General features: G+C 40.6%; 1 protein-coding gene across 1 annotated transcript in view; it reads left to right on the top strand.

The window, feature by feature from the left end:
• Nucleotides 1-27,448, top strand: part of wnt1 (wingless-type MMTV integration site family, member 1) — a 45,241-nt gene that overhangs the window by 6,148 nt on the left and 11,645 nt on the right. The gene's annotated exons all lie outside the window — the stretch shown is intronic.

Consider the following 27,448-nt stretch of genomic DNA (forward strand, 5'->3'; position numbering starts at 1 on the left):
AATACGGAGACCAAAACTGTATACAGCACTCCAGGTACAGACTCACCAACACTCTGTACGCTGGTAACAAGACGGCTCAATTTTTAAATTTCACCCCCTCCCAGTAATAAAGGCCAAAATTACATCTGCCACCTTGATGACTTGCTGTATCTGCATGCTAATATTTTATACAAATGAGATCGTTATTTCAAAGTTCCATGTTACAATTCAATTCCTGTTACTGTTCAATCCACGGTCCATTTCATCTGTAGAGATAACGGTGCTGATCCCTTTCCAAACCACTGACCTCCAACACTGAAAATGCCAGAGATCTTTTTGCAAAAATAGATTTTAAAGATGTATATATGTTGGTGGAAAGTGATCGCTTACATTTTACAGCAATTTAATTATTGGTTAACATCAATCTTCTGGTGAATTAGGTTTGTAATAATACAGTTCTCTGCCAACTTGTAAATGGGCATCATCCAACATCTCTGATTTTGGTGCGAATTGCACTGCTTTCTGTGACAGAGGATTCCACAGGCTCACTATTCTCTTGGGTGAAGACATTTCTCCTCATCTCAGTCCTAAGTGACCTCCTCCATACCCCATATCCTTAGACTGTGACCTCTGGTTCTGGATTCCCCAGTCATCTGGAACATCTTTCCTGTACTTGATTGTCCTTGCTGTTCAAGATACAAGTCACAATCATAGCTTTGTTCATGTTTCTGAAAGAGTGATTGTCAAAATTGCAGTTTCTGGTGATTGTATTTTGCTGTTACTATGATGTTTTACGATCCATTATAAAAGGAGTGAAGGCAACCATTTGCAAAGTGTGCCACGCGTGTGAGAATGTGGTCCGGAACTGTGACGGACACAGGTAGTTAGGGCACAGCAACGAAAGTGCGGGGTGGAAAAGTAAAGGCAGACTGAATACCTGAGAGCATTGGAGCAATGCAGAGATTTGATACAATTAAGAAGAAAATAAAATTGCAATTGGGTCTTTAAAATAAATCAGACAAAACTAAATTGGAGATAAGCTGTTGAACATTAAGTTGTTAAAGAGAGCAGGGCTTCTGGGAAACGGCTTCAAAAACTAAACAGGTTGCACAATAAAGTTTATAAAACAACTGGAGCAAAGAAGTGGCACACAAAGAATGATGATGCAGCTTAAGAAGCCAGATTGCAGACAAACAGCACAAAATCAGGCTGTGGGACAAAAAAAGCAGCAAAAGAGCAAGCTCATTAAAAAAAGGGCTTGAAACTAAATTTCTAGAAAGACAAAAAGACATAATGCAACTTGAAAAAGAAATGAACTGCAAAACATAGGACATGGAAAATAGGAGCAGGATTAGACCATTCAGCTCTTTGATTTTATTTAGCCATCCAGTATGATCATGGCTGACCATAGCTACAATTTCACTGCTCTCTGGATAAAGAAATTTCTCCTCATCTCAGTACTAAATGGCCTCCCCATTTCCTTAAACTGTAACACCTGGTTCTGGATTCCCTGGTCACTGGGAACACCCTTCTTGCATTCATCCTGTCTAGTGCTATTAGGATTTTATAGGTTTCTATGAAATTCTATATCCCTCTAAACTCCAGTGAATACAGCCATAACTGATCCAATCTTTCTTCATACAGCAGTCCTCCCACCCCAGGGATCAGTCTGGTAAATCTTTGCTGCATCCCCCCAATAGGCAGAGCATCCATCTTCTTCCTAAGAAGACGTAAATCACACACAATACTCCAGGTGTGGTCTCACCATGGCCCCGTACAATTATAGCAAGACATCCATGTTCCTTTACTTGAATCCTCTCACTATGAAGGCCAACATTCCGTTTGTCTTCTTTGCCACCTGCTGCACCTACATGTTTACTTTCAATAGCTGGTATACAAAGACACCCAAGTCTTGTTGCACTTCCCCTTACCCAATTTGTCACTATTCACAACATAATCTGCCTTCCTGTTTTTGCTACCAAAGCAGATAATTTCATATTTAGAGATAGTGGAAACTGCAGGTGCTGGAGAATTCAAGATAACAAGGGGTAGAGCTGGATGAACACAGGAGGCCAAGCAGCATCAGAGGAGCAGGAAAGCTCCTCTGATGCTGCTTTCCTGCTCCTCTGATGCTGTTTGGCCTGTTGTATTCATCCAGCTCTACGCCTTGTAACCTCATATTTATCCACATTATACTTAATCTGCAATGCACGTGCACGCTCACTCACTTCTCTGAAAAACACTGAAGCACCTCTGTATCCTCCTCACAGTTCACTTTCCTACCTACTTCTCTATTGTCTGCAAACGTGGAGATATTCTATTCAATTCTCTCATCTAAATCACTAATATATATTGTGAATAACTAATGTTTTAGTACCGATTCCTGTGGTACCCCACCAGTCACTGTTTGCAACTTGGAAAAGGACCTGTTTATTCCTATTCTTTGTTTTCTGACTGCCATCCAGTTCTCTATCCATGTCAGTACACTACTCCCAATCCCACGTACTTTAATTATACACGCTGATCTCCAATGTAGGACCACATTGAAAGCCTTCTGAAATTCTAAGTAAAATACATCCACTGGTTCTCCTTTATCAACTCCACTAGATGCATCCTTAAAAAAACTCCATTAGATTTGTCAAACATGATTTCCCTTTCATAATTCCATGCTGACTGTCTGATCCTGTCAATGTTCTCCAAGTGCTCTGCTATTAAATCTTTTATAATGAACTCCGGCATCTTCCCTACTACTGACGTCAGGGCCAACCAGTCTGTAATTCCATTTTCTCTCCAACTCCCTTTTTTAAATAGTGGGTTACATGTGCTACTCTTTAATCATAGGAACTGTTCCAGAATCTACAGAATCTTGAAAGATGACCACCAAAACATCCATTATTTCTACAGTCACTTATTTCAGTATTCTGGGATGTAGATTATCAGGCCCTGGAATTCATTGGCCTTTAATCCTATCAATTTCCTCAGCACCATTTCCCTACTAATACTGATTTCCTTCACATCCTCTCTGTCATGAGACTCTGTATTCCCAAAATTTTTGGAATGTTATTGGTGTTCTCCTTTGTGAAAGCAGAACTGATGTACGTATTTCATTAAAACAAAGAATTGTGGATGCTGGAAAACTGAAGGAAAAACAGAAATTGTTGGAGAACTTCAATAAGTCTGGCATCATTTGTGGAGGGCAAGCAGACTTAACAGCTTGAGTGCAGTGATGCTTTTTCAGAACTATTTAATTTGTCTGTCATCTCTTTGTTCCCCATTATAGCTTCCCCTATTTGTGTCACAGATCTACGTTTATCTTAACTAATCTTTTTCCCTTCACATACCTATGGAAGCTTCTACAATCAGTTTGTATGTTCCTGGAAGATTAATCTCATACTCTACATTCCCCCTCTTAAAAAGTCTCTTTCTCCTCTTTTGCTGAAATCTAAACTGCTCCCAATCCTCAGGTCTGCGTTTTTTTTGCGTCATTTTGTATGCCCCTTCCTTGAATATAGTACTATCCCTAATTTCCCTTGTTAGCCATGGATGGACCATTTTCTCCTTTCTATTTTTGTGCCAGATAGGAATGATCAATTGTTACAGTTCCTCTATGTACTCTTTAAACATCTGTCATTGTTTATCCATCATCATACATTTGAGTAACATTCCCCAATATACCATAGCCAGCTTGCACCTCATATCGTCACAGATTCCTTTTTTCCGGTTTAGGACCTTGTCTCAGAATCAACTATATCACTCTCCATCTTAAATGAAGAATTCTATCATATTATAGGTACTCTTCCCTGAAGGACTTTGCACAAGTGGATTGCCAATTATTACCTTCTCAGTGACACAACACCCAATGTAATATGGCCCATTTTCTAGTTCATTCCTCAACTTAATTGATCCAGAAAACCAATTGGTACACACTCCCCTCCTGTATTGTTACTGATATAATTTGCCCAATGGATATGCAGATTAAAGCCACCCATAATTACAGCTGTACCTTTATTGCTTGCATCTCTGATTTCCTGCTTAGTGTTGTCCCCAACATTAGCACAACAGTTTCCATGTCTATATTCAAACCTTGCTTCTTTTTTCTGCCCCTTGGCATTTCCAAGCTCCATCCATACAGATTCCACTTCACTGGTGCTAATATCCTTACCGACCAATGCCTTAATTACTCTTTAGCCAGCAATGCTACCCCACCTCCTTTTCCTTTTCATATGTCTTCCTGAAAACTGAATAGCCTGGATATTCAGTTCCCATCCCTGGTCACCCTTTAGCCACACCTCCATAATCCCAAAAATAAGATACCCATTTATATCTATTTGTGCAACTTATTCATTCATTTTACTGCAAATGTTTTGTGCATTGAGAAACAAGGCCTTAAGGCTTGTCTTTTTAACATTCTTAGTCCCATTCATTATTTTGCACTATTTCATTCTTGCCCTGCTTTGTTCTTGCCTTTTAATTTCTGCCTATCAATTCTCTTATTTCCCACTCTGTCTTTTGTTTTTGCCCTTGTTTCTCTTTCTTCTGCTTCCTCTTCGTTCTTCCCATCTCCCCCCACCTGGGCTGGAATGGACCGGGAAAGGAGTTTAACAGCAAAGATGGTCAAATAACCATGGCGGATATTTAAGAAAATAGTCCATGGCTCGCAGCAAAGACACATTCCAAGGAGGAAGAAGGATTTTAGGAAAATAATAAGACAACTTTGGTTAACCAAGGAAGCTAAGGATAGCATCAAATTGAAAGAAAAAGAATATAAAATGTGTCAAAGATTAGTGGCAAGCCAGATAATCAGGAAAGGTTTTAAAAACCAACAAAACACAACCAAAAAAAAAAGACAAGTAAAAAAGTCCTGATGGGTAACTTGCAAGTGTTACCAAGACAGACAGCAAGAGCTTCTTTAAATATATGCTTAGGAAGACAGAAGCCAAAGTGAACATAAGCCCTTTCGAGGACAAGATTAGGGAATTGATAATGGGGAACCAGGAAATTGCAGAGGAGATGAATTAATACTTTGTATCAGTCTTCACAGTAAATGACACTAATAGAATCTGAAAATTACTAAATAATCAGGGGGCAAAAGAAGGAGAAGAAATAAACACAATAACTGTCACATGAGAAAAAGTGTTAGGTAAATTAATGGGATTAAAGATTGATAAGTCCCTGCATTAGACTGCTAAGAAAGTAACTACAGAGACAGTGAATGCATTGGAAGTAAGCTTCCAAGAATCCTTAGATTCTGGAAAGTCCCAGAGGACTGAAAACTACCAAAATAATGGGGCACAAGAAATAGGCCAGTTGCCTTAAAATCTGTTATTGGGAAAATATTAAAGTTTATTATAAAGGATGTAAGGGCCGAACATTTAGAAATCACACAGAGTCAGCATGGCTTCGTGAAAGGGGAAATCACCCCTGACAAATTTTGTAGAATTTTTAAGAAGGCAACAAGCAGTATTAAAGAGGAAGCAGTGGTTGTAATATATTTGGACTTTTAGAAGCCATTTGATAAGATACCATGCATTAAGCTACTTCATAAGATAAGAACTCTTGGTGTTGGGGGCAGTATATAAGCATGTATAGAGGCCTGGCTAAATATTAAAAGACAGAGTGATGGGATTAGGGGGATATTTTCAGGATGGCAACCTGTAACTAGTGTTGTATTATGAGTATTATTTTTGGGACTACAATTTTTTTCAATATGTAGTAATGACTTGGATGAGGAAAATGAATATACAATAGCCAAGATAACAGATGACATTCAAATAGGTGGGAAGGTAAGCAGTGAGGAAGCAGTGAGGTTATGTACTTTGGCAGGAAGAATAGAGGAGGTGCATATTATTAAAATGGAACAATGGTAGCAGAATGCTACAGAAGATGGATTTGAGACTCCTCATCCAGGAAGCACAAAAAAAAACTAGCATTAAATTTCAACAGGTAATAGGGAAAACAAATGCAATGTTGGCCTTTATTTCAATGGGAATAGAGTATGAAAGTGGGGAGGTTTTGCTAAAGCGATATAAGGCACTAGTCAGGCTACAGCTGAAATACTATGAAGAGCTTTGGGCCCATTATCTGAGGAAAGATATACTGGCATTGAAGGCAGTCCAGAGAAAGTTCATTGGGTTGATATCAGATACGGAGGGTCTGTCTTATGAAGAAAGGTTGAATAGCTTGGGCCTGTACTGAAGTTTAGAAGAATGATAAATAATCATATTGAAACATACAAGATTCTTAGGGAACCTGACAGGGTAGATGTGGAAAGGGTGTTTCCGCTGTGGGCAAATCTAGGGCAAGAGGGCATAATCTCAAAATAACACCTTGTACATTTAAGAAGAGATGAGGAGGATGGCTTCTCTCAGAGGATAGAGAGTCTGTAGAATTCTTTATTGCAGGGAGCTGTCTAGTCTGGGTCATTAAATATACTCAGGGCTAAGATAAACAATTTTTTAATCAATAAGAGAATCAAGGTTAAAGAGAAAAGACAGGAAAGTAGAGCTGAGGATTATCAGATCTACCATAATCGCATTGAATGGCAGAGCAGACTCAATGGGCTGAATGGCCTAATTCTGTTCCTATTTCTTAGATTTCTATTGCCCTCACACATTTATTCTTCCTCTTTTCTGCAACAGAGCTAACTGCACTGCAATGAATTTGGCTATTTCTACTTTCCTCTGAAAAGCCACTCCCCACCTCCCCAACTGCATCCAAAGCAGTATATCTGTTCTGCTGGGGAATGACTATAGTGGGTTTCTATACTGCCTGCCTTGTTCCCTTACTCTATCTGCTGATCATCCATTAGATTGCCTTTGAAAATCAAAAAATATTAATTACTCACAGGCCCTTCTTCTCAGAACCTCTGTTATTGCCCTTACAAACTATCAACCCAAAAGAAAGATCTTACAAACTATAAGCAATAAAACTACTCATAATGAACATTTTGCTGGTGGTGGCAAGCCGCAAAGTCAAACAGTTCACAATGGAAATTCAGACAAGGAAAAAGCTAACAGCTCGTGGGAAGTAAGAAAATGGCCGAAGCTTTGAACAGGTATTTTGTGTTGATCTTCATGGTGGAAGACATAAATAACACATGAATAATTGATAATAAGGGGCTTTGGCAGGTGAGGACCTAGACACGAACATTATCACTAAAGAGGTAGCATTGGGCTAATTGCGGGGGGTGGGGGGTTTGCTAAATCTAGACAAGTATCCTGGCCAAGATGGAATGCATCCCAGGGTGCTTAAAGAGATGGCAGGAAAAATCACAACGTACTCATGGTAATTTACCAAAATTCATTCAGTTCCTGGGATGGCTCCTGCAGATTGTAAAACAACAAATGCAACAGCACTGTTTAAAAAAGGAGGAGGTTCACTAGGTTGATTCCAGAGTTGAGAGGGTTGGCTTATGAGGATAGATTGAGTAGGCTGGGGCGATACTCATTTGTATTTAGAAGAATGAGGGGGGATCTTATATAAATTATGAAGGGAATAGATAAGATAGAAGCAGGGAGGTTGTTTCACTGGCATGTGAAACTAGGACTAGGTAGCAACCCTCAAAATAAGGGGGAACTTCTTCACTCAAAGGGTTGTGAATCTGTAGAATTCCCTGCCCAGTGAAGCAGTTGATGCTACCTCACTGAATGTTTTTAAGGCAAAGATAGAGAGGTTTTTGAACAGTAAAGGAATTAGGGGTTATGGTGAGCACATAGGTAACTGGAGATCAGCCATGATCTTATTGAATGATGGAGCATGTTTGACAGGCCAGATGGCTTAGTTCTGCTCCTATTTCTCATGTTCTTATGTTCTCACAATGGAGATAAAACAAGGAGAAAGTAGCTACAATGGGGTTCAAACAAGGAAAAGGCAAATTGCTCATTATAAAGTTTAAACAAAGGGCACGTAAGCTATTCATAATGGATATTAAACAAGGAGAAAATTACCAGCTCTCAATGGAAAGTTTCAGCAAGGTGAAAGTAAATAGTTCCTATTAGAGCTTGAGGAACAAGCAAGCAGTTTACAATAGAGATTAAACAAGAAGAAAGTAAACTGGATAGAGTAGAGTTTCAACAAGGAGAAAGTAAACTGCTCATAATGGAAAGTTCTAACAGAGGGAAAGTAAATAGCTCATATTAGAATTTAAACTAAAGGAAAATAAATAGCTCACATTAGAATTTAAACAAGAGAAAGTAAACAGCTTACACTTGAGGTTAAACAAGAAAAAAGTAAACAGCTCACAATTGAATCTAAACAGGGGAACGTGAATAGTTCACTATGCAGGCTATGCAAGTGAACCAAAAGAAATTAAGAAGAGTGTCAACTTGGATATAAGCCTGTGAGTGAGATAGAACTCACTGTCCAATCAATAGAGTTTTTTGACTCCTCAGCCACACAATTCATTCACATCCAATACCACATGCTCCCCCTTTATATTTACTCATTCATTTAATTAATTAATTAACAACAGCCAAAAACTGAACCTTTGCTATACTGTCAGATTCCCCACTTCAAAATAAAACCTTTATGGACAAACAATGGAAACAAGTAAAATATAGACCAAGTATTATTTTCACATTCTATTGTATTTGACAATACACCCTTCCACAGCATCCCCCTTTTCTTCAAAGAAAAATCCTGTTCCTTCACAAAGCCAGCTGAACATCAAAACTAACTTCATTCTTGTATCTCCTCATACCACCAGGTGTTCCTCTTTAAGGGTCTTCAATAATTTATTTGAACAAGTGCCTTTAGTCACAAAACTGTCTAAAAATTGGCAAATTGCATCCACCAACTTTGTGTTGGATGTCTCTTTGCCTTCTGACATGCCTTCACATGAGCAAGGCCTTCAAATTCTTCTTAGTGATAACCTGTATCAAAGAAACATTGTCCCAATGAAAATGATTACCTATCTAAGATCCTAGGGGCAATCTTTCTCTCAGAGTTCCCTTCAAATGGGGTTTCCTTCAGAATATCATAAAAACGTACCTCCTATATTCATTGCTTCTACTGGTGCCAGTGCTTCAGTACTTTTAAAGATACCTTTAACTATCCTTTTTGATTCCTTGGCTTCCCAGGCCAATGGACAACATTTATCATTATTTTCCATCAAGAATATGATGAAACAAAAACAGAAATTGCTAGAGAAATTCAGCAGTTCTGAAGAAGGGGCACCGGACCCTTGAAATGTTAACTCTGCTTTCTCTCCACAGATGCTGCCAGACCTGCTGAGTTTCTCCATCAATTTCTGTTTTTGTTTCAGATTTCCAGCACCTGCAGTTCTTTTGTTTATATAACAATATGATAAACCCTGCCACACCAGAATAACCATCTGGAGGCCTTGCATGTGCACCAGGTGCTAAAAAGGACCAGTTTCATATATTCTGGGTCACATCAGATTTGAAAATTGAGTGTGCATTTTTGTGCAAATGTGAACTTAATTTTGTTAATGTTTCATTTGCTCTCAAGACTTTTTCAACAGTAACATGGTTCATTGTAGTATTCAGTTCCAATACACCATAACTGTCCATTCAGATTAGACCTGATGCTAATCAGTTTATTTGTCCAATCAGACTTCTTAACTGGTTTGTTTCTTCCCTTGGATATACATCTTTTTAAAGGCCAGTTGATTAGAGTTCAGGACCAGCATATTCCTGTGAAAGTGAAAGATAAGGATGGCAAGGTTCAGGAACCTTGGCTGACAAGAGAAATTGAGAGTTTAGTCAAAAAGAAAAAGGAGGCACACATTAGGTTTAGAAAACTGAAGACGGACACAGCTCTCGAAGAATACAAAGATAGTTGGAAAGAGCTCAAACAAGGAATTAGGAGGGCTAAAAGGAGCCATGAAATGCCTTTGGCAGACAGGTTTGAGGAAAATCCCAAAGCATTATATACATATATAAGGAGCATGAGGATAACTAAGGAAAGCGTGGGTCCACTCAAGGACAGAGTAGAGAATTTACGCATGGAACCAAAAGAAGTGGGTGAGGTCCTGAATGTATACCTTGCATGAGTATTCAGAAAGGAGAAGGACACGGTGGATGGTGAGTCTCTAGAGGGGTACGTTGATATTCTAGGTCATGTCAATATCAAAAAGGAGGAGGTACTGGTTGTCTTAAAAAATATTAAGGTAGATAAGTCCCCAGAACCTTATGGAATCTATCCCAAAATACTGAGGCAGACAAGTGTGGAAATTGCTGGGATCCTGTCCTCTTTAGTTCCAGGAGAGGACCCAGAGACTAAAGAATAGCAGCATTGTTCCTGTTTCAGAAGGGCCACAGGGATAATCCAGGAAATTACAGGCCTGTGAGCCTTACATCAGTGGCAGGAAAATTATTGGAGAAGATTCTTAGGGATAGGATTTACTCACATTTGGACATATGTGCACTTACTAGCAATAGGCAGCATGGCTTTGTGTGGGGAAGGTTGTGTCTCAAAAATTTGATTGAGTTTTTGAGGAAGTGACAAAAATGATTGATGAGGGCAGGACGGTACATGTTGTCTATATGGACTTTAGCAAGGCCTTCTGACAAAATGCCTCTTGGCAGGCTGACACAAGAAGTGAAGTCACATGGGATATGCGATGAGCTGGTAAGATCGATACAGAACTGCTCAGTCACGGAATACAAAGAGGAGCAGTGGAAGGGTGTTGTCCTGAATGGAGATCTGTGACTAGTAGTGTCCTACAGGGATCAGTGCTGGAACCCTTGTTGTTAGTATATGATTTGGAGGGTAACGTAGCCTGATTAGAAAGGTTGCATAGGTCACAAAGTTTGGGGAGCTGTATACAGTGAGGAGGATTGTCAGAGGATACAGCAGGCTATAAATAGGCTGGACACCTGGGCAGAGAAATGGCTGATGGAGTTTAATCTGGACAAATGCAAGATGATGTATTTTGGAAGATCTAATGCAGGAGGGAAGTATACAGTAAATGGCAGCACTCTTAGAACTCTAGCATCAACTTACAACAAGATCTGGGCATAGTCTCCAGTTTCCTGAAAATGGCAACACTAATGGATAAGGTGGTCAAAAAGACATATGGCATGTTTGCCTTCATTGTTCAGGGCAAAGAGTATAAAAATTGGCAGGTCGCAGCCAGATAGAACTTAGGCCACATTTAGAATACTGTGTACAGTTATTGTTGCCACACTACCAGAAGGAGGCTGCAGAGAGGGTACAGAAATGGTTTATCAGCATGTCCCCTGGTTTATAGGGTATTAGCTATTAGGAGAGGTGGACAAACTTGGTTTGTTTTCACTTGAACATTCAAAGGATGAGTGGCAACCTGACAGAAGTTTACAAAATTATGCAAGGAATGGATAGAACAGATAGCCAGAGTGTTTTTCCGAATTGTCAGTTACTAGGGAACATAGGTTTCGGGCAAAAAGGAGTAAGTTTAAAGGACATGTAAGAGGCAATTTTTCTTTTACATAGAGGGTGGTAAGTGCCCGGACTGCCCTGTGATAGGAAGTGGTGGAGGGAGATACAGTAGCAATGTTTAAGAGGCATCTTGACAGATAGATGAATAATTAGAGAGATACAGAGCACATAAAGGCAAAAGGTTTTTATTTTAGAAAGGTATCATGGGTCAGCACAGTCTTGGTGGGCCAAAGGGCCTGTTTCTGTGCTGTACTGTTCTTTGTTCTTCTTTTCTTTGTACTCTACACACTGTGGATGTGTATCCACTATCAAAAACTGCACAACTGAATGAGTCCATGACTAAAACATTCATTACTGGCTTAAGTTCCTTTGTATAATTCCCTCTGCCTGCTCAGTAGCACAATTGTCCCTTTCTGAATGAAGTGTGTCATGTGTAATTTAAAAAAAAACCTATTGTTTCATTTAGGATGCTGCAAAGTGGTATTTTGAATTACATCTAAAACACCTCTTGACCATTCACCTGGCATTCCTGGGGTTCATTCTTCTGTTTTAGTTCCCCAATTTTCATTTCTGTTATAATTGCTAGAGGTACCTCGATCCTAACTCCTTTTAGTTTTCATTCTCCTTTTGTGTAGATGTTTGTGGCTATTGTCTGGGTGATCTCACAATGCAGCTACAACTGAATCTGCAATTCTTTAATACTTTGTTGAATGTCTCATTTCAGCCATGAAGGCTGCTGAGGTTGTATGTTTTCCCAGAATTGTTTTGAGGCTTTGGACATCTGTTCCAAAAGCCATCTAAAATATATTCTTTCTGAATATTTAACACTAGTTAAAACTAGGGATCTATCCATGTTCAACACTTTAGCACAGTCCAAAAATGTAAGAGCAACCACTAAGTTCAGGATCTCCAAATAGAATTTTTCTATAGACAACAGACAATAGGTGCAGGAGTAGGCCATTCGACCCTTCAAGCCAGCACCACCATTCATTATGATCATGGCTGATCATCCACAATCAGTATCCTGTTCCTGCCTTATCCCCATAACCTTTGATTCCACTATCTTTAAGAGCTCTTTCCATATTTTTCTTGAAAGTATTCAGAGACTTGGCCTCCACTGCCTTCTGGGGCAGACCATTCCATATATCCACCACTCTCTGGGTGAAGAAGTTTTTTCTCAACTCTGTTCTAAATGGCCTACCCCTTATTTTTAAACTGTGTCCTCTGGTTCTGGACTCACCCATCAGCGGAAACATGCTTCCTGCCTCCAGAGTGTCCAATCCCTTAATAATCTTATATGTCTCAATCAGATCCCCTCTCATTCTTCTAAACTCAAGTGTATACAAGCCCAGACGCTCCAATCTTTCAACATATGATAGTCCCGCCATTCCGGGAATTAACCTTGTGAAACTGCGCTGCACTCCCTCAATAGCAAGAATGTCCTTCCTCAAATCTGGAGACCAAAACTGCACACAATACTCCAGGTGCGGTCTCACCAGGGCCCTGTACAGCTGCAGAAGGACCTCTTTGCTCCTATACTCAATTCCTCTTATTATGAAGGCCAGCATGTAATTAGCTTTCTTCACTGCCTGCTGTACCTGCATGCTTGCTTGCATTGACTAATTTACAAAAACACCTAGGTCTCGTTGTACTTCCCCTTTACTTAACTTGACTCCATTGAGGTAGTAATCTGCCTTCCTGTTCTTGCCACCAAAGTGGATAACCTCACATTTATCCACATTAAACTGCATCTACCATGCATCTGTCTACTCACCTAGCCTGTCCAAGTCACCCTGTATTCTCACAACATCCTCCTCACATTTCACACTACCACCCAGCTTTGTGTCTTCAGCAAATTTGCTAATATTACTTTTAATGCCTTCATCTAAGTCATTAATGTATATTGTAAACATCTGCGATCCCAGCACCGAACCTTGCGGTACCCCACTGGTCACCACCTGCCATTCCAAAAGGGACCCGTTTATCACTACTCTTTGCTTCCTGTCAGCCAGCCAATTTTCAATCAAGTCAGTATTTTGCTCCCAATACCATGTGCCCTAATTTTGCTCACTAATCTCCTATGTGGGGCTTTTTGAAAGTCCAGGTACACTACATCCACTGGCTCTCCCTTGTTCATCTTCATAGTTACATCCTCAAAAAATTCCAGAAGATTAGTCAAGCACGATTTCCCCTTCGTAAATCCATGCTGACTCTGACCTATCCTGTTACTGCTTTCCAAATGAGTTGTAATTTCATCTTTTATAATTGACTCCAGCATCTTTCCTACCACTGACATCAGGCTAACTGGTCTATAATTCCCTGTTTTCTCTCTCCCTCCTTTCTTGAAAAGTGGGACAACATTAGCCACCCTCCAATCCACAGGAACTGATCCTGAATCTATAGAACATTGGAAAATGATTCCCAATGTGTCCATGATTTCTAGAGCCACCTCCTTAAGTACCCTGGGATGCAGGCCATCAGATCCCGGGGACTTATCAGCCTTCAGACCTAACAGTCTATCTAACACCATTTCCTGTCTAATATAAATTCCTTTCAGTTCATCCATTACCCTAGGTCCTTCAGCCACTATTGCATCTGGGAGATTGTTTGTTTCTTCCCTAGTGAAGACAGATCCAAAGTACCTATTCAACTCTTCTGCCATTTCCTTGTTCCTCGTAATAAATTCACCTGTTTCTGTCTAGGGTATTGTACCATTGAACTTTGGCCAGCTCCTCCCTCATAGCTCCATCGTTCCCTCTGTTCAACTGCAAAACTGACCCTTCTGATTCTCCCTTCTCCCTCTCAAATTGCAGATTAAAAATTATCATATTATGGTCACTACCTCCTAATGGCTCCTTTACTTTGAGGTCCCTGATCAAATCCGGTTCGTTGCACAACACCAGATCCAGAATTGCCTTCTCCCTGGTAGGCTCCAGTACAAGCTGTTCTAAGAATCCATCTCGGAGGCACTCCACAAACTCCCTTTCTTGGGGTCCAGTACCATCCTGATTCTCCCAGTCTACCTGCATGTTGAAATCCCCCATAACAACTGTGGTAATACCTTTGTGACATGCTAATTTCAACTCTTGATTCAACTTACACCCTACATCCAGACTACTGTTTGGGGGCCTGTAGATAACTCCCATTAGGGTCTTTCTACCTTTAGAATTTCTCAGCTCTATCCATACTGACTCTACATCTGATTCTATGTCCCCGCTCGCAAGGGACTGAATATCATTCCTCACCAACAGTGCCACCCCGCCCCCTCCCCACCCATCAGTCTGTCCTTTCGATAGCACATGTAGCCTTGAAAATTCATTTCCCAGGCTCTGTCAACTTGAAGCCACGTCTCAGTTATCCCTACAACATCGTACCTGCCAATTTCCAACTGAGCCTCAAGCTCATCCACCTCATTTCTTACACTTCGTGCATTCATATATAATACTTTTAATTTGTTACTCCCCTCACGCTTCTTATCAATCCATATTTCACTTGGCCATACTGGACGATCCCTTCTTGAGTTTTCTGCTCCATTGATTCTGTTGTCTTTCTTAACTTCTCTTATTCTCACTTTCCCTTTAACTTCATTCTTAAATTTCCAGTTTGTCCCCTCCCCCCAACTACTTAGTTTAAACACACCTGTGTTGCAGTGGCAAACCTGCCTGCCAGAATGCTGGTCCCCCCACCTATTAAGGTGCAACCCGTCCCTCTTGTACAATTTATCCTTACCCAAAACATACCCCAGTGATCCAAGAATGTAAATCTTTGCTTCCTGCACCAGTTCCTCAGCCACACATTCAAGTCCATTATCTCCCTGTTCCTGCCCTCTCCAGCCCGAGGAACTGGAAGCAAATCGGAGATAACCACCCTGGAAGTCCTGCTTTTCAGCCTTCATCCGAGTTCATTGAAGTCCTGCTGTAGAATGCCCCTCCTCTTCCTGACGTCATTAGTGCCGACATGCACCATCACCTCTGGCTCTTCACCTTCACCCTTGAGAATTCCCTGCAATCTGTCGGTGATGTCCTGGGTGCTGGCACGAGGAAGGCAACACACCATCCTCAAATCCCACCTGTTGCCGCAGAAACCCCTTTCAGTCCCCCTCATGATGGAGTCCCCTATTACCACGGCTCTGCATGATGTCTGGCTCCTCGGCTGTTCCTCTATGCCAATTTTCGACTTGCAGACCTGTCCGCCTCTCGGACTGGCAGTGTTGTCTGTCTTGACAGTTTCCAAGACAGTCAATCTGTTTACGAGAGGTACTTCTCTGGAGTCTCTTGTACTTCAAGCATCTCTTCCTTCCTCATCGTCATCCCCCTTCTCTCTTCTGGTATCCTCGGTGTAATGACCTCACTGAAGGTCCTGTACAGAAAACTCTCGTTTTCTCGGATGAGCCCGAGGCCATTTAATCTTGCATGTAATCTGTTAAAATCTATTTTATATTCTATGGCATAACTGTCTGGATCTCTAGATTTAGCAAAGCCTGGCCAGCCTCTTTGTATGGACCAGATCACATTTTAAAAATAATTTCTGCCCATATATGTTATTAGATCATCTAAACTTTCCCTCAGTGTCAAATTCTTGAGGTTCCCGCTCTAAGAATACTGAATACCTGATCCTGCTCCTAGTGTGATGTGAAGGTGCTGGTGTTAGACAGGGATGGACATGGTCAGAAATCACACAACACCAGGTTATAGTTAGGTCAGACAATGCATGTTAGGTATGAGGCCTTGTTTAGAATCTATTTGTGTTTTGGTTTGGAGTCAGATTGGTTTTATTTCTAAAGTAGGAATTTTAAAAAATGTCACATTGACTGTATTTAAATTGCGTGCCTTTTAAACAAAATGGAATGTATTTGCAAATACAAATTCACCCCATTGATTCACTTGTGTGCGTGTGAGAGAGAGATAGAGTGACGGGGGGTGAGTGTGTGTGTGTGTGTGAGGGACAGTGAGAGAGTGTGTGCGTGTGTTTCATAAATTCCTTCTTGTCAACTTGGAACTGAGCATGTTGGTGAAATAGAACTTAAGGTACCTGTTCCTTGTAGATAGAATTTATTGACTATTCAGTCACACAGTTCTTTCCACACTAAGTAGCACTGATTTCTCCTTTATATTTACTCAGTCACTTAATAAAACAATTAATCCAATTAATCCCAGTCAGCATCTTGATACTTACTCTACCAACACACAGTCAACAATGGAGATTTAACAGGGACAAAGTAAATCACTCACAATACAGTTTAAGCAACAAGAAAGCATGTAGCTCACAATGGAGTTTAAACAAGGAGAAAGTCAACAACTCACAATGGAGATTAAAATCTGCATAAAAGAATTATCTCTATCTGCTGCATAATGAATGAACTGAATCCCTTAAATTTTGAAAATGTGCATCCTCTAGATTTATTTGGGCAACAGGGATGGGTACTGAAAGAAGTGTCTATCTCACACTCAGTTTTTACAAAGACTGTGTCACCACAGCATAAAAGAAAACTTCAAGAGCTGGTAGCAACTGAAGCCAATCAGTTTTAACTGTTATATGTGCAGTGATTGCAATGAGGTCAGCCAGGTGGACATCATAGAATATGAGTTCCCTAACTGGGGCTGTTAATCGGGTCCAATGAGGGAGCCCTGGCTGACAGATATAAACAGGAGGGTCAGAGGCTCTGCTTACTCTGAGAAAGCCGGATCAGTGCCAAGGACATTCTATGTGTAGTGAGGCCTATCCTAGGTCGCCATTTATCCAGATGACATGTTACTAACTGGGAAGACTACTCAGAGAACTTGGACATAATCCTTAGACATTTCTCCAAGGTGGATGTGTTGCAGGCACCTCAAGTGGCACAGTCCGGCTACAGAGTTGACAAGACTGGGTTACACTCTTTGGAAGATAAGGTGAGGGCGATTAAAGTTGCCCTGCTCCCATGTCTGTACTGAATCTTAGGTCTTTCCTTGGGCTGGTGAATTATTACAGAAATCTCATACATAGCCTGGCCACCATACTGGCACCTTCATATAAAGGGTCAGCCTTGGGAATGGTCGTGTAGCTGAGCCATAGCTTTCAGGGAAGTGAAGACGCAGTTATCATTCTCAAAGGTGTCAGCACATTTTGATCCCAAGTGAGATGTGGCATTGACATGCAATGCCTCCCTGTACGGCACACAGGTATATTTGCTCATTGGTGGCCCAAGAGGAACATCTAATAGTGTATCCATCCAGGACTTTGGCTAATGCAGAGCGTACGTGCACCCAGATAGTGAAGGAAGGTTTGGCAGTCATATTTGGAGTCATAAAGTTCCACCAATATGTTTACAGACATAAATTTGCAATATTAATGGACCACCAACCCCTGCTGGATCTACTTAAAGAGTACAAGGCAGTACCATCCATAGCTTCGGGCTGAATTCAGTGGTGGGCTCTAATGCAAAGTGCATGTAATTACAAGTTGGAACACTGTCTGGGAGGCCAAGTAGTGAATGCAGATGCATTGAGCCATCTCCCACCCTGGCAGAATCATCACTGGCGGTGCCACCACTGGAAGAGTCTGTAATGGTTTTGAAATTTCTGGACATACTTCCAGTCACAGCTAACAACATCAGACTTTGGACGCAGAAAGATCTGGTCCTGGCAAAACTAAAACAGCTGGTGGTAATGAAGCAACCAAAGGGCTATCAAAACCAGAATTGAAATCTTTTTGGACACAGAGAGACCAGATCACCGTAGAGGACAATGTATTATTATGGGGAGTGGGAGTGATTGTCCCAAGCAAAGATCGCCACCAAATACTGGCTGAACTCCACCAGGGTTACCTTGGGGTCTCCAAAATGAAGATGTTGGTGAGACATTGTAAGCAGTAGCCAAGGCTGGATGCAGACATAGCCACATTTATGGCTATTGTGGATGATCACTCAAAGTGGCTGGACATGCATAGAGTTCATTTATCAAACACAGGAACAATAATAGAAAAACTGAGCACATTCTTTGCAATACGTGGACTCCTAGAAGTGTTGGTCACAGACAATGGGCCATTGTTTACCAGCAGGGAATTTGGGTATTTCCTGAAGTTGAATGCATTTGACATAAAAAGACAGCTCTACACCGTCCATCATCCAATGATCTGGCAGAAAGACCAGTCCAAACTTTGAAGGCAGGCTTAAAGAAACAACCTACAGCTTCACAAGATACTAAACTGTCTCAAGTCTTATTTGATTTTAAGACTACCCCTCATGAAACTACAGGGAAAACTTCAGCAGAGTTGCTAATGGGGAGAAGATTCCGCATTAGGTTAAATCGGATCTTCCTGGGCCTGGGGAGGTGGTGGTGGGGGAGGCAGCGGTGGGGGGAGTGGGTGGAGTGGGGTGGTGGCAGGGTGCTGAAATAGAATCAAGAGTGCCAGTGCTGGACACAAGACTCTGCTAAGCGAGAGAAAGAGTTTACTTCGGGGGACAAAGTTTGATGTAGGAACCATGGGAATGGCCCTGCATGGGTAAGAGGCATAGGCAACATGAGGTCAGGTCCAGAGACACATAAAGTTTGGGTAAGTGCATTAGTCCTGAACAAGTACATGGACCATATGAAAGCTGCAAACTCGCAAATGGGGGAGCAAAACATACCTGGCTCCTCATAACAGTTGGAAAGGCTGTCGGAACCCGTGGGTTCTCCCTCTCCATCAAGCATTGAACAGACCTCAGAATCTGAGATGGACACAGCAGATGTTACCGTCTTAACATCTTTGCTGCCTGAAGAGAAGAACGAATTTGTTCCGAGACAATCCAGGTGCAAGAGGTGAGCTAATGTGCATTATCTGCCACCTGTATCTGAGGCAGAGTGGGAGGAATCTGACCTGGTGCTAAAATGACCCAGGAGCAGCTACCAAAAAAATGAACCGGCCTATGTCCTCGGACTCAGAGAGGGTGGGATGTAGTGATTGTAACAGGGTCAGCCAGATGGAATGGAATATGAGTTCACTGATTGGGACCCCTGGCCGACAGATATAAACAGGAATGTCAGAGGGCCTGTTCATTCTGAATGCTGGCTCTGAGGGAGCTGGATGAGTGTCAAGGGCTCTCCATGTGTAAATAAAGGGTGGCTTGATGATGTGATACTGGCCTCTGTAGAACTATTTCACCATGTACAGCTGGCAGTTGAATGAGGTTACAGAAAGTCAAAGGATAAAGATAAAGTTGGCAATTTAATTAAGCATAAGATTGACTGAACTCATCTGCACCTGAAATAAAACCATTTATCAATTGAACTCTCAGTTAAGTGAGCCTGGTTCTCTTACAGACTTTCTTATTTAATGTTGGTGCAAATATTGAGAATGTGTTTTTGCTGATGGAGACCAAAAAGAAGCAGTATTCAAGAGATTTCAAAAATATCTTCTTTATCAGTAACTTGCCTATTGAGGAAGGTTCATGACACCTAACCATAGTTAAGTATTATGAATGGTGGAGTGCCACCTAACTTGGGAGACAAAGGTAGGTGCTTGCAATGAGAAGCTCAGTGTGTTAACAAGAAGGACAGAAATAATTGAATTGATAATATTGACTCTTCATGACTGAAAGGAACAAATATGAGAGAAAGCGTTGCATGCTGAAAAGCACACTTTAAGGAATGGTATGCACGTTCAAGTCTTTAAATACACATTAACAGGTGAGAAGATCTCAAAAGGCGTAGTTGCAAAGACTTGCATATCTCATGCCCAAGGTCAAAAATCCAGTCTGGCACTGGCACCTCCAAATCATATCTCGTGCCAGGAAATAACTTTTTAAAGAGTTCTGCGCAGCCAAAGACTTAGCATGTGGAACCAACTCCAACATGTACATTTACATCCTCACATAGCAGCCTTCACAATTTCAGCAGGTTCCAGAGCATTTTTTGAAGTGTAGTCACTGTAGTAATGTAGGAAAGGTGATTCACACACAGCAGACTTGCACAAACAGCAATTAAATAAATTATCAGAGAATCCGTTTTTAGGTGATGTCAACTGAAAGGAGAAACATTGGTTAGGTCTCTGCTGCTTTGCCTTGACAGTCTTTTACACTCACCTGAGAGGGCAGACAGAGCCTTGGTTTAATATCCGTCACAACAGACCACACTACTGACAGGGTGGCATTCACTAGCTAGTGTGATCGGATATTTGGAGTAGGATTCGAACTACAAAGTTTCACCTCCAGTTTGGTTTGATCATTTGAGCACAGCCCTAAATTTGAGCACTAAGTTCTAAGAAGTAATTACTTGACTGATTCCAAGAAAGTAAAGATTTCCTAACCCATTTGTTGCTTGTACATCCCATAGATATATCTTAATGAAAAGTGAATTTTCTTTATTGGAAAATTAAACTTCTGGTGTACACAGAAAACAGACCAGTCAATACCATCTTGAAGAGACTACACAGTTTAATCCACTTCTCTATCTTATGTATGTTCACCTTACTTGCTGCACACCCTTTATCTATTACATCACGTCTGGAATTTAAAAATTTGTGCATCTTATTTACTCAAATTTCATATTCTTAAAACAGCACTGATCAACAATAGTAGATCTAGGGAGGGGAAAAAAGATATACCCAGGATGTAAGTAGACAAACTGCCAATGTAGAATCGTTAAAAGGACATCTAAAAACCTAAGGCTGCATGAGGCTCAATAACATATGTCAATAAAGTGAAAAGGAGCGTTCAGTGGAATTGGTCGAAATAATTTCTTGAAGATTGTTTCTGTTGCAATTATAGTTTTTCTATTAAACTGAAGACTTATAACCAGAAACAAGGAATCTCTTCTGGAGGTCTGTTCCAATCATTTGTGATATTTTCAACAGAAGATCAGTGAAGGCCTGGTGATAAAGCATATCACTCCATCTCTGGGGGTTCTTTGATGTCTTCCTGACTTTAGAGAGATTAGGACAACCATTGTTGAAATTCAGGGCCAACATCTTTAAGCTTTTAACAGCTATAAAATTTAGTAAAGATGTGATTCAGTCTCAGAAGTCTTACATTCAAAATGGCTCCAGCATTGAACATGAACAGTCCTCGGCCAATGAGCCCAAATCTTAAACTCAGTCTCAACTGAAGTGACCCAACAAGGTAGCTGACCACTAAAAGCATTTCTGCTGCCCCCCTGCATTATGTCTTCCTTCTTTGCACAAAACATCACAAGGTAAAGTGGCACGCTTCCAACCTCTTCCTGATGTGCACTGGAAAACACAGATGATGAATGTTTCGTACATAATGACAATCAGCAAGCCCAGAAATTTGAGTATTACTGAAGGAAGACACTATCAAAGTTTTTCATCTTCCACTCATCAGGACATTCGTAAGAATACCAATGTAAGGGGAAAAATTTTATCCTGTTTGAGGGCTGCTTTATTTTTTCACTTATTAATGGAATGTGGGCATCACTGGCTGAGCCAGGATTTATTGACCATTCCTAGATGCCCTTAAGAAGGTGGTGAGTTGCCTTCTTCAATCATTGCAGTCTATGTTCTGTAGGTACACCCACAGTGCCATTAGGGAGAGAATTCCAGGATTTTGACCCAGTGACACTGAAAGAACAGCAACATATTTTCAAGTCAGGATGGTGAGTGGCTTTCAGGGGACGTTTCAGGTGGTGGAGTTCACATATATATGCTGCCCTTGTCCTTCTAGATGCAAGTGGTCCTAGGTTTGGAAGGTGAAGTCAAAGGATCCTGGGTGAATTTCTGCAGTGCATCTTGTAGATGGCACACACTGCTGCTACTTTGCATCAGCAGTGGAGGGCCTGAATGTGTAGATTAGATTCCCTACAGTGTGGAAACAGGCACTTCAGCCCAACAAGTCCATACCGCCCCTTGGAGCATTCCACCCAGACCCATCCCCCTAGAGCCCACACACTCCTGAACACTATGGGCAATTTAGCATGGCCAATTTACCTAGCCTGCACATCTTTGGACGGTGGGAGGAAACTGGAGCACCCGGAGAAAATCCACGCAGACATGGGGAGAATGTGCAAACTCCGCACGGAAAGTCGCGAGGCTGGAGTCAAACCTGGGTCCCTGGTGCTGTGAGGCTGCAGTGCTCACCCTGAGCAACCGTGCCGCCCCTAAGTGTATGGACGTGGTGCCAATCAAGCGAGTACATTTGTCTTGGATGGTATCAAGCTTGTTGCGGGTTGTCGGAGTTTTGTCATCCTGGAAAATAGGGAGTACTCCATCACATTCCTGACTTGTGTCTTAGTCAGTTTTTGGGGAGTCAGGAGGTGAGTTACTTGCTGCAGTATTTCTAGCCTCTGACCTGCATTTGGAGCCACTGTATTTATATGGCAGGTCCAGTTTAGTTTCTAATCAACCCCCAAGGTGTTGATACTGGGCTATTCAGTAATGACAATCCCATTGAATATTAAGGCGTAATTTCTCTTTTGTGGTGCTGGTCATTGCCTAGCACTTGTGTAGCACAAATGTTACTTGCCACTTGTCAGACCACACCAGAATATTGCTGCATTTGATCGTAAATTGCTTCAGTACCTGAGGAGTCACAAATGGTACTGAACGCTGATAATTAAACATTTCCATTTCTGACCTTATGACAAAGGGGAGGTTGGGTAAATGGAATTTGATTGGTAGAGGCATTTCCATGGAGAATGTACCAGTTAAATCTAACTTCCTCTTTATATTTACATTCTTGTGAATTGTCCTGATGAGTGCAAGTTGAAAAGTTTCAAGAATGAGTGTCTTTTTCAGCAATGTGCAAGTTCTGTGTCACCAAACGACTATAGGCATAGAAACTTTGATCAATTTGAAGTGATGAAGAACCTCAGTCAAAACAACTCAGAGTAGGTCCTTATATTTTTAAAATTTCAAGCTAATAGTTACACCAACTGCAATTTCTTTTGATGTTTATATTAAAATGCAAAACGTATCGAAGGAAAACAAGTTGATGCCTATTATGGGTAGCGTCAAGTGCATGGATTGCACCATTGTTCAGATTTGGTTCTGAAGAAAAGTGATTTAAACCTGTTTATTTAAACAGAGTTTCATGACATATGGTTGTACAGTTATGTTATAAATAAGTAACAATGCTGATTATCGAATATATATTTCTCTGCAGTACAACAGAAAGCCATGACCTGAGCAGATGGAACTGCTCCCCCATATTAGGTAGAGATTTATTTATGTAAGTATGAGATATAACAGGCTTATTTGAAGTTATTTCTCATCATGCAGTGCATAAATAAATAGTCGTCACTTATTTCCCACTTACTTTACTGGAAATGTATTTCTAAATACTGGGAATAGCAGACAAACCTCTTTCTAAATTCTTTCAGTATTTATGTTTTTCCAACGTTCCTCTTACTCATTGTGCAACAAAACAACATCTGATTCAGCATAAAGAAACACCACTGGGCATCTATTATTTAGGTCATTTCTAAAAAAAAATTATTTCAAACACTGAAGAATGGTCACCGGACCTGAAACCTTGACTCTGATTTTTCTTCACAGACGCTGCCAGATCTGCTGAGTTTTCCCAGCAACTTCTGTTTTTATTTCGAACACTGTCCCATTTCAAAGTTACAGTCGTTAAAAAAGGTCACAATTAGCAGCCTACCTCATATCTGCACCTTTGGCAAACTATTGCTTCGTAAAATATTAAGAAAGCTCAACTGAACAGACAAGAAATACACCAATCAATAAATAACAAACATGAATAGAAATGGACAATCAAGAAACAGTGGTCAAGCCTTTACCCGTGAATGATAACCAGAGAAATTAGTCAAAATATTGTCTGAAATTTGTTTAAACATCTTGTTTGGATCAGTGACTTGAGGAACATAGTGTGACATAGGATTGAAACTATATTTAGCAAATGAAGGTTACAGAATCATTTAAACATACTCCCACATTTGCCTTTGCTACTTATGAAATCACATGTTTAAGGGCTCCCTCCAGAGGCTTTCCTTTGAGCACCTCAAAGTTGACGTAAAAGGGCTTCTCTCAGCCATCACTGTCAGCTGATTGGGAATTTCTGCAAGATGGTGGACTAGAATTTCCAGAATGCATATGTCTCTCTGTGCAACCCTTTGGACAGAATTCCCAGAATTGTGCCTCAGCCCATGCCTCCTTTCTGATGATGCATGACCAATAAATGCTTCCATAATGATTGACAGTAAGAACGACCATTTTATGAATTGTGGTAGCACTTGCCATTTGTATGCCATTCTCATGTGCTCTTTTGACATTAGTTGTTAGAAATAATGCTTGTTAAGACAACCTTCGCAGGCAGCAGCAATTTTTATTTTGTAGCAGAGTAACCAGACAAAGTAAGGATGAACTTTTGAAGCCTGAGGTAACTTGAACAAGTAGAAGTATGGGATGATTTGCAAAAGGTGTGTGTACTCCTGTAACTAATACATTATGTGCACAGTCCCATTTATCAGCTGTTTGTAGGGGAGAAAAACAATGTACTCAATTTAACTCTTACATTTGAACATACACATGAGGAGTGCAGGAGGCCATTTGACGCCTTCAGCCTGCTCCTCCACTCAATAAGGTCATGACTAATCTGATTATTCCACATTCTTACCTAACCCAGATAAACTTTCACTCCCTTACTTTAAAACACCCACCTCCCTCAAGCTTAAAAATATTCAAAGGCTCTGCTTCCACCACCTTTCAACACAGGGAATTCCAAAGACCCACTACCCTCTGACAGAAAAGAATTTCTCTTCATCTTGATCTTAAATTTTAAAATGATTAATTCACTTTAATTAAACATTGAATTAAGACATGCAGTTTCATGGGAGATCCAACAATTATAACTATACTGTATCCTCTTGATGCTATAGTGCATCTCTCCAATCACATACTTTAAAGATTTCACATGAGAATATGTGGTCACAGAGTTGTCACACCTCAAGGTGTCATCTCGAAGTTCCATACAAAAAAACACTGACTGAAATAACCACATCTCTGTTAATGTTCCATCTAAGATCCAATTCATGGGTCCATAATCATGGGCGACGTTAATTTTAATGAAGATTTGGAAAATCAAACTGGCAAAGGTGGTCACGAGGAACAATTCATTGAGTGTATTCGGGACACCTTCTTAGGACAATATGCTGTGGATCCTCCCAGGAGCATGGCAATTTTGGATCTGGTAATGGGGTAGGTTGTAAAAATTATTTCAGAGTAAAAAATCCTCAAGGAAACAATGACTATAACATAGTAAAATTTAACAGTTTGAGAGCACAAAACTTAGGTCAGAAACAGCAGTGCTACACTTAAATAAAGGTACTTACAAAGGAATGAGGGCAGAGTTGGCTGGGAAGGGTTTAGTATAAAAGATTGTCGATGAACACTAGCAAGCATTTAATAAAATAGCTCATGGCTGTCTGCAAAGACATATTCCATTGAGGAAGAAGGATCCTAGGAAAGGAATAAACCAACCTTGGTTAACCAAGGAAGTTCAGGTCAGTATCAAATTGTAAGAAAAAACATACAACATGGCAAAGGTTAGTGGTAAAACCCAGAGGATTGGGATAGTTTTAAAAAACCAACAATAAAAGAGGGAGAAAATAAACTTAGAGAGTAAACTAGCACACAATATCAAAACAGAAAGTCCAAGTTTCTGTTAAATATATAAAAAGGAATAGAGAAGTCCAAGTGAATATAAGCCTCTTAGAGAATGAGGCTGAAGAAATAATAATGGGTACCAGTAAATGGCAGAGGTGTTGAATAAATACTTTGCATCAATATTCGCATTAGAAGGCATTATTAGTTTTCTAAAAATACAAAATAATCAAGGAGAAAAATGGGTAAGGAAATAAATACAATAACTATCACGAGAGAAAAAATACTCGGGATGATAATGGGACTAAAGGTTGACACATCTCCTTGACCTGATGGGTTTCATCCTGGGATATTAAAGGAAGTAGCTACAGAGATTGTGAATCTACGGATAGTAATTTTCCAAGAATCCTTAGATTCTGGAAAAATCCCAGAGGTTTAGAAAACTGCCAATGTAACACCTTTATTTTCTAAAAGAAGGGAAGGAGACAAGGTTACAAAACAGGTAAAAAGTGAGTTAGCTTAATGTCAGTCATTGGGGAAATGTTAAAGCCTTTAAAGGATGTAATAACAGCCCCATTTAGAAACGCTGGCTTCATGAAGGGATATCAAACTAGAAAAAGTTATTACAATTTTTTGAGGTAACAAATTGGATAGATAACAAATGGAATCAGATGATGTAATATGTTTAGATATCTGAAAAGTGTTTGATAAGGTACTACCCATAAGGTTACTTAGTGAGATAACAGCCTGTAGTATTAAGGGTAGTATATTGGCATGGATAGAAAACTTGCTAATTGATAGAAGACACAGTTGGGATAGGCAATGTGTTTTCAAGATGGAAATCTGTAACTGGAGTGCCACAGGGATGAGTGCTGGGACCACAATTACTTACAATGTACTATTGCCAAGTTTGGAAAAAACACAAAAATAGTTGGGAAAGTAAGTATTGAGGATATACATGTCTGCAGAGGGATACAGACAGGTTAAGTGACCGGGCAAATATTTAGCAGGTGGAATATAATGTGGAGAATGTCAGGTTGTGCACTTTGGCAGAAAGAAGAATACTATCTAAATGGAGAAAGACTGCAGAAAGCTACACCCCAGAGGGATTTGGGGATCCTCCTGCATAATTCACAAATAAAGTAGCATATAAGTTCAGCTGGTAATAAGGAAAGCAAATAGAATATTGCCCTTTATCTCAAAGAGAATGGGCTATAAAAGTACAGAAGTCTTGCTAAAACTATACAAGGCACTAGCCAAACAGCTGGAATACTATGAACAGTTTTGGTCCCTTTATCGCAGAAAAGATGTACTGGCATTGGAGACAGTCCGGAGAAGGTTTACAAAGCTGATCTCGGGTATGGAGAATCCAAGATAACAAAATGTGGGGCTGGATGAACACAGCAGGCCAAGCAGCATCTTAGGAGTGCAAAAGCCGATGTTTCGGGCCTAGACCCTTCATCAGAAAAGGGGGATGGGGTGAGGATTCTGAAATAAATAGGGAGAGAGGGGATCCCCCTTTTCTGATGAAGGACCTAGGCCCGAAACATCGGCT

This window comes from Stegostoma tigrinum, chromosome X, assembly GCF_030684315.1.
Source record: "Stegostoma tigrinum isolate sSteTig4 chromosome X, sSteTig4.hap1, whole genome shotgun sequence".
Classification (NCBI taxonomy): domain Eukaryota; kingdom Metazoa; phylum Chordata; class Chondrichthyes; order Orectolobiformes; family Stegostomatidae; genus Stegostoma; species Stegostoma tigrinum.